The sequence below is a fragment of the Pteropus vampyrus genome, unplaced genomic scaffold (genome assembly GCF_000151845.1).
Source record: "Pteropus vampyrus isolate Shadow unplaced genomic scaffold, Pvam_2.0 Scaffold102, whole genome shotgun sequence".
Classification (NCBI taxonomy): domain Eukaryota; kingdom Metazoa; phylum Chordata; class Mammalia; order Chiroptera; family Pteropodidae; genus Pteropus; species Pteropus vampyrus.
In genome coordinates, this window is record NW_011888883.1 from 5,563,719 (window position 1) to 5,571,354 (window position 7,636).

General features: G+C 32.7%; 1 long non-coding RNA gene across 1 annotated transcript in view; it reads left to right on the forward strand.

Moving 5' to 3' along the window:
* Positions 1-7,179, forward strand: part of LOC111742839 — a 156,126-nt gene extending 148,947 nt beyond the window's left edge. Inside the window, exons 2-3 of the long non-coding RNA XR_002781499.1 lie at positions 6,523-6,557; positions 7,111-7,179. This is a non-coding gene — a long non-coding RNA (uncharacterized LOC111742839). The remainder of the gene's footprint in view (positions 1-6,522; positions 6,558-7,110) is intronic.
* The last annotated feature ends 457 nt before the right edge of the window (positions 7,180-7,636 follow it).

A 7,636-nucleotide genomic window follows, 5' to 3' on the forward strand; every position in this document is an offset into this window, starting at 1 on the left:
ATTTTCTGTAATTTTCTATAATGGTAGATACATATCATTCATTATACATTTGTCCAAACCAATGTTGTACATTCCATGAGTTTGAACCCTAATGTAAACTATGACCTTTGGGTGATAATTAGATATCAAAATAGGTTCATCAGTTGTAGCAAATATACCACTGATAATTATCTGGTTATGGTGGAAGATGTTGATAATGAGGAAGGCTATGCATGGATTGAGGCGAAGGGTATATGGAAAATCTCTGTATCTCCTCCTAATTTTGCTGTGAACCTAAAGCTGCTCTAAAAATTAAGTCTATTAAAAAATAAAGAAAAGAAAAAGAATCTCAAAATATATTTTTTTCCTCTACCTTTTAATTTGCTAGAGAAAAAAAACTGAACTGGAATTATTTGTTAACTGTTTTTCCAAATGGAGTAATTTTCTAGTTAGATTCTCATTTCTCTTAATGTAATTTTAAGAAAGTATGTAAAGAACTAGTTGTACCCATGAAATCTCAGGTGTTAGCTTTCATCCCAAATGACTATATGGGTATCATATAGTCATTAAAAGAGGTTTGTTACAGTTCCAAATGTTTCCAGATGTTTGAGACAGCAAATGAAATGTAGTTATATGATCACCCTAAATTGAGCTCTACTCCATAGCATCTAAATTGAGCTCTACTCCATAGTATAATAAAACTTTTATTTTTTCTCTTTAAAATAAGTAGGGGAATTCACTCTTTCAAAAACTATCTTCTTTTATGTATTTTATATTAGTGAGATGTATAATTTCACTTATCATTTACCTCTGCTGTCACTGATTTTTAAGAATTCTATTTTAAACATTAATTTTCCCTTCATCATTCACCTTTAAAAAATTGCTTTTAGCTCTTTTACAACATCACCATGTATTAGTAATATACAAAAGGATAAGTTTCTGGAAAAAACACCTATACGTACATATATATCTCACTTCTGGAAATATGTCACTGAAACTATTATTTCAACAAAAGAGAAAATAGGCCTAAGTTATATAAATGAGTCATTATTTATTCCTGCCTCTATTTTCTGATTACAAAGAAAATGATGATTTTGTGATTTCCAGATATTGTCTGACATGCTAACCCCCATACTCAACCTCACAGCTCCTTCATCTATTTCTTCTAATTTAATTTATATGACTGTTTACATCTGTACTCTGTCCAGTTTTCATTTATGTAGCCCTCTTCTAATTTATATTGACTTAATTTTCACAAGCCAATCACACTTTGAATTTTCCCAGCTTGGAACCTGTATTTTATGGGAAATTGCTTGCAAAACCCTGGTCAGGTGGGTGGACACATTTTATTCAAGGCCCTCCTGACTCAAGCTCATACAGTCTCCATTCGAATCTCATTATACAGGAGTAAGCTCACATACCTACTCCAATAAGATTTAGGTGGAAAGTTTGATTGAAAGCTGCAGAACAGCCTTGTTATCGAATCATGATTTTCTGGGAAGTCCTCTCTCATTAGTCCTCAACAACTTTATACAAGACTGACTAAAGTCTAAATCACTTGCTTTGCTTATTTTATCTATCTATCTATCTATCTATCTATCTATCTATCTATCTATCTATCTATCTATCATTTATTTTAATTTGCTTTATTTTCACTGTTGATTTAGGCACTTTCATAGGTCCATTTGAATGGCTGTGATCTTGTACTAAAAGTCCCTATGTTTTGGTATTTCCCATCAAAAGTACATTAAAGATGTGCGAAGGTTGGCAGTAGAGCACAAACGTATGGGTCAGGATTAGTAATTACTAGCTTGTGACCTTGAGAAAGTTATATAACTTCTATGACATTCAATTTCTTTTGTAAAATGGGCATAATAATGCTCACACTTCAGGATTGTTGTTAAAGTCGTGAGTGTATTTAGTGAGTGCCAGTCTCTTCCTCTCTTTTTCTTTCCTTTCAGTAGATCTTCTCGTTACGTAAATGTTCCATAAATGTATATCTGCAATATGATGTTGTGTATTCAATGCTCACATGACTCCTATTTTGACTGTGTTACATTCTAATGTGTTTCATTGTAATCATATTCCCTTCTCTACTTAAATCAACAACCATCCCCTTCCCCACCTATCACCTGCCTAGAATTGGCCAGAATGTATGCTGACGTGATTATGAACTTTTTGAAATCACTGCATCTGCCATTTATTTGCCTCTCATTCTTCCAGCTCCTTGTTTACTTGCCTTGTCACAGGAAGGATGAGATTTACTGTTAAAGTAAATTAAAGATAAAAACAGAGATGGATTTACTGTTAATTTAATAAAGCTTAAGTTTCAGGGACCCCCACTAGCAAGGGCAGGTTTTTATTATTGTGAGACTAGGAAATAAACTTTGTAAAATATGTTAACAAAACAAATTTTTATCACTGATTTTAGATGACTGATTTATCATTTTATCCTCTCCAGAAAATAGTATATACAATTGTCATAAAAAAACTGTTCAAAGAATAGGAAGCAAAAATGTAGAAAATATATAGTATCAAACATTTAATTAACGAAAATATTATTTTCTAGATTAAACGATGTGTTGTAATCAACTTTTAAATTTTCTAAATTGTGATTTATTTTCTCATTTTCAATAAGCATTTACTTGCATATCTAATTTTATATTTATAATATAAAAATTTTTTTTGGAGATAGTCTCTCAAATTTATATACACTGTGAGCCCCACAGAACCTGGATCCACTCCTGAAGCAAAAGTAGCAAGGCAAGAGGTTACTGGCTGGGGATGTGGGGTGGCGATGGATCTTATTGCTTGAATTTAGGACTGAGTGAGAAATTTTCTAGAACTGCCAATGATAACATCTACAAGGAGTCGAAGTTAATTAACTAGGTTGGGAATGTGAACTGAAGACTGTGGCTTGTTCTTATAGTAGATAGGATAAGTTTTGCCTCACAGAAATTTAGCGTTTTATGTAATTTAACCTAGTAGTCTTTTTCTTTATGATTTCTCAGTTTGAGTCTGACTTAGTAGACCTTGTCCACCAGAAGACTATGAAAAAATATTCTATATTTTCTTCTTGCCTTTTTATGTTACCCCTATATTTCTGTCTTCAGCTTATCTATAATTTATTTTGTGTTTGGTGTGAGATGCAGATGTTCACTATATTTTCCCCTCAAATGTAGAAACACTCTTTATTGAATAACATATCTTCTTTCCAATAGTGAGGGATATTTACATGATTTACTATTCCTTATAAATATTTGATACAATTGTTTATAACAAATTCTTTTGGTTAACAACAGTTCAGGTGAGTATAAATTCCTGAAATATGTTGAATTTAAAAAATCTATTAGAGATTTGAGGTATGTAGTAATTTGAGAGAACTTGGTATGAATTTAAAGAAAAGAAAATATTTCACTTTTTTGTAAACACCCAATGTTGAAAGATAACTCTTCTTATTGAGAAGTCATTGAGTTGCTTTTGGTCAAACTTTGACCCCCTTTCCCTTTGCTTCCTTTTCTGAATGGTGGTCAGTGGACCAAGGGAAATTTTTGTCCTCCCTTCTAGATTTTTGTATGTGTGTGTGACTTTCTACTTTATTTGGGTCCTCTTTCTAGTCCAGTTTCTTATGACCACTATAATGCTGTATTCATTGATAAAATACCTGATGAAACCTTTTTCTTTAAATCTAAGAAAGCATTGGCTGATTTCAGATCTTGCTAACTTGTTTCTCAATTTCTCAGGTTCTTTTTTTTTTTTATTTTTTATTCTGTTGAGCAATTAAGAAAGTTTTGAGATATTTTTAGTCTTGTACACATATTTTGTTTTCGGTGTTTAAAAAATGGTTTAATTTAGTCATTAGGGAGTGGAGTCCATTCCGTTTTAGAGAAATAGAATCAATACAATATGTATCTCTAAATATCTTTATCTATATCCAATGTACTTATAGCTAGTGTTAGGCTTACATATATCTATATATGGATAGATGTAGAAATTGGCTCATATGATTGTGGAGGCTGAGAAGTCCCAAGGTTTGCAGTTGGCAAGGTTGAGACCTAGAGAGCCAATGTGTAGTTCCAGTACAAATCTGAAGGCCTGATAACCAGGAGAGCCAATGGTGTAAGTTCTAGTCTAAGAGCTATTAGACTTGAAACTCAAGAAGAGCTGATGTTTCAGTCTGAGTCCAAAGATCAGAGAAGACCAATATCTCAGGTCAGTCTGGCAGGTGGAATTCCCTCTAATTTGAAGGGAAGTCAGCCTTTTTGTTCTATTTCAGCCTTCAACTAATTTAATGATGTCCACCCATATTAGGGAGGAGAATCTGCTTTACTCAGACTGCTGATTCAAATGTTAATTTCTTCCACAAATGCCCTCACAGACACACCCAGAATAATATTTGTTCAAATGTCTCTGCACCCCTTGACCCAGTCAAATTGACAGATAAAATTAACCATTATGCTTTGTGTAGGAAATGATGGCTAGAACTATAACTTAGTAGATCCTTGGTTGTTATCCTAGCTCTTGGATCAAGATACAATGTAAATTTTCTCATCCTTTGAGATTTTAAAAAGATTTCTATTACTTAAAAATAAATATCTGAAACAGATATTCTAGGTTCAGTTCTCTTTTGGTATTCAATTATCTTGTAATATTTCATGTATCATTTGGAATTGAGCATTTTTAGATGTCTAAATTATTCAGTAAACATATTTATAGAGTCAAGTTGTTATGATATAAATTATAATAATGATAGGTGTTTATTCTTGAAATTAGCTTTCTAAGGGAAGATGAAAGGATGCAATATTGTAGACTGAGTATTTTTAAAAGAGATTCCTTAACAGAAATCTCTAGTAATAAAATCTTTAATTTTACAAAAATATATAATTACATTGGACTAGAACCTCCCCTAAATTTTACATAATGACAAAAGATATCATTTCATCTCATTTACTTTTCAGTGAGGCTTAAAATCTTTTATAAATATGGTTACTTTACTACAGTGATGGAAATTATATCAAAAATTTTCATTTTGCTAACATCAATTAACACCAGAGGGAATTCAGGGAAAAAATCTAGTGTATCGATTATAGCTAGTATTAGGCCTAGTCATATGTGGTCACCTCTAAGGTTCATTTTGAGGAATGCTGACAAAACATCACTCTAGTCGGAAATTCTTGCCATTAGGGGAGTGAAGAGAGAATCATTTACCAACTGGAGATTGTTCTTGGTTAACTTAAGTTTTTCTGGGGAGAAAATTAAATTATCTTGAGAGGTTTAAGTATATTCTTTTTTAATGCCAAATTAAAATAATAATAACTCATCTTGATGACTGGGAATTTTGGTTAATAGGAGAGAACAGGATAAGCAGGAGAAAAAACAGGACTTTAAATTCCTTTTATTAAGAAAAACTTGTCAGTGGCCAGGGAACATTGTGACATCCTACCCAAATCCTGGTTGTTCATTCTTTCATATAACATGTCCTCTCATTTAACTATGTAAGTTTCAGTTAAGCTTTGATGAATCTTCTCTTGCAACAAGCATACAAAAGAACAGGTGTCTTGGTACAGTTAAACATGGTTTTTGCCCATATAGCACTGATTTCCCCTGATTTCTCACATGTTATAATTCCCTTTGAAGCTACTTTGGAAATTTAGCCTTACAAGCATCCTACCAGTATTTTCTCAGACATCTATCTAATGAGTCTGCAGGGAAGGCGTTAGATCTTTGGCATTTAGCACAATTAGCTGTGGGTCACACAGAGCCAAAGAAATAAAGTCCCCTTTTTTTCTTGGCATTTTCACATAGCACCCACATTTTTTTTTTCTCAAAGAGCCCTTGCTTTGTTTGCAGTCTTGTTACATGTGCACCCTGTCTCCCTTTCTTCAGCATCAGGCATCTCTGGTAGTGTCATCTAGTCATATACACACTCCCCTGAGACTTCAAAGATCAAACAGTCTCTGCTGTTACAGGTCAGGGAACAGCAGGCCTCACATTGTGCTGTCTTTAGGAGACTTTGAAGCTCTATTTTCTCTCAATTTTAGGCTTGCTGTTCAGTCCCTGAAATACCCGCTATCCTGATTTGCCAATCTTCAGTTATGTACATTTATTGTCCCAACATGACTCCAAATTTGCTACCATTTTGATGCTTTCTTTTGTTACTAAACTTAAAAAAAAAAGGTGAAAAACAATGAAGCCAAAACAAGCAATCGAATGGATTTAGTGAAAAATTAGTTTAGCCTCTTTTTCTCAAACATTGAAATTGTCTAGTTTTTTACTTTTGAAACTGAATTTGGCATCTCGTATGCACAGCTGTGTCACTCATATGTTAGAGATGTCAAGAGAAATCTGATATTTCAAGTGAGCATCAAGCGTTTGTGTGTAGTCCAATTGTCCCTCAGATCATTCAAATTTCATTATGGTTGAAATGAGACAGAATATTCTTTCAGGTTTTATGGTTTCCTGTTATGTTAATAGGAACACTTGGAACAGCTTTTTGCTTCTGTGTCACTTGGTTCTTTTGTTTTCTGTTTATTATATTTCCAGGAATGAGACAAGCACAAAAGGAAGAAATCGACAAGGTAATATTTTGACTGTTTCCAACCATCTAACTTGGAACCCTCAAAGCTAAAATTTTATCTTCCTTGTTAAAAACAGAATTTCTTAATACAAAATAATATGTGTAGGTTTTGCTCATCATAATGTCCAGCAGAAAGCAAAATGAGTAGCATAAGTATTCATTTTTTAAAATTTGGTTAACATCTATTGAGTGCCTACTATGTATTGTGACAGGCTCTCTATTTTGCCATTGGAACAACAGCAATTATTGCAGTATCCTTAGTGCTGAAGCCACATTTAACAACTTTAATAGAGTTGGTATATAATAACAAAAGGAATTATAGCTCTCAGGAGTAAAGGACCTTTCATAGATAATGCTGTTTTCACTTGTTTGGTGCCATCTAAATAGCTAATCAGAAAAAATATCAAAATCAGCAATTGATGTCTGGAATCTATATCTATAATGAACTCTGTAAGATGTATTGACTATATAATTTAGAGTTTGCAATTCCAAAGTGGAAGATAATAGGGCATCATGATAGATCAGAAAATAATGACTTCATCCTTTACCCATAGAATATGCCACTAGCATGAACTCATTTTGAAGGACAACTTGAAGATTAAAAGATAGAATTTAATTCACAGTAAGTAATATGAGATTTTTTATTATTCCTATTGAAAAAGGTCAAATAGAGAATTTTTCTAGAAACTATCTAAATTATATTTATAATTCGTAGACAGTATTCAAAACATAAGACCGATTGCTATATGGTTGAAAACAAAGGAACTCTGGCTGGTTTACTTATGAGCTCTGTGACCTTGGGAAGTTATTCACCTCTCTGGCATCAGTTTTCTTATCTATAAAATATGTTATTTATTTATTGATGATGATGATGAGAATCCAATCTGGGTACTACTATTTACTAGCCTTTTGAACTTTGGAAATTGATGTAATCAATTTGTTTTAGTTTTCTCATTTTTCTGGCTCATCATAAGTACTCATCAAAAGTTAATTGTTATTACGTTGTACTCCATAATATAATAGTCTCTGCATAGAGGGGTGCTGAGTAACTATCCTTTGCTGGGTATGTTTTTTGCCTTA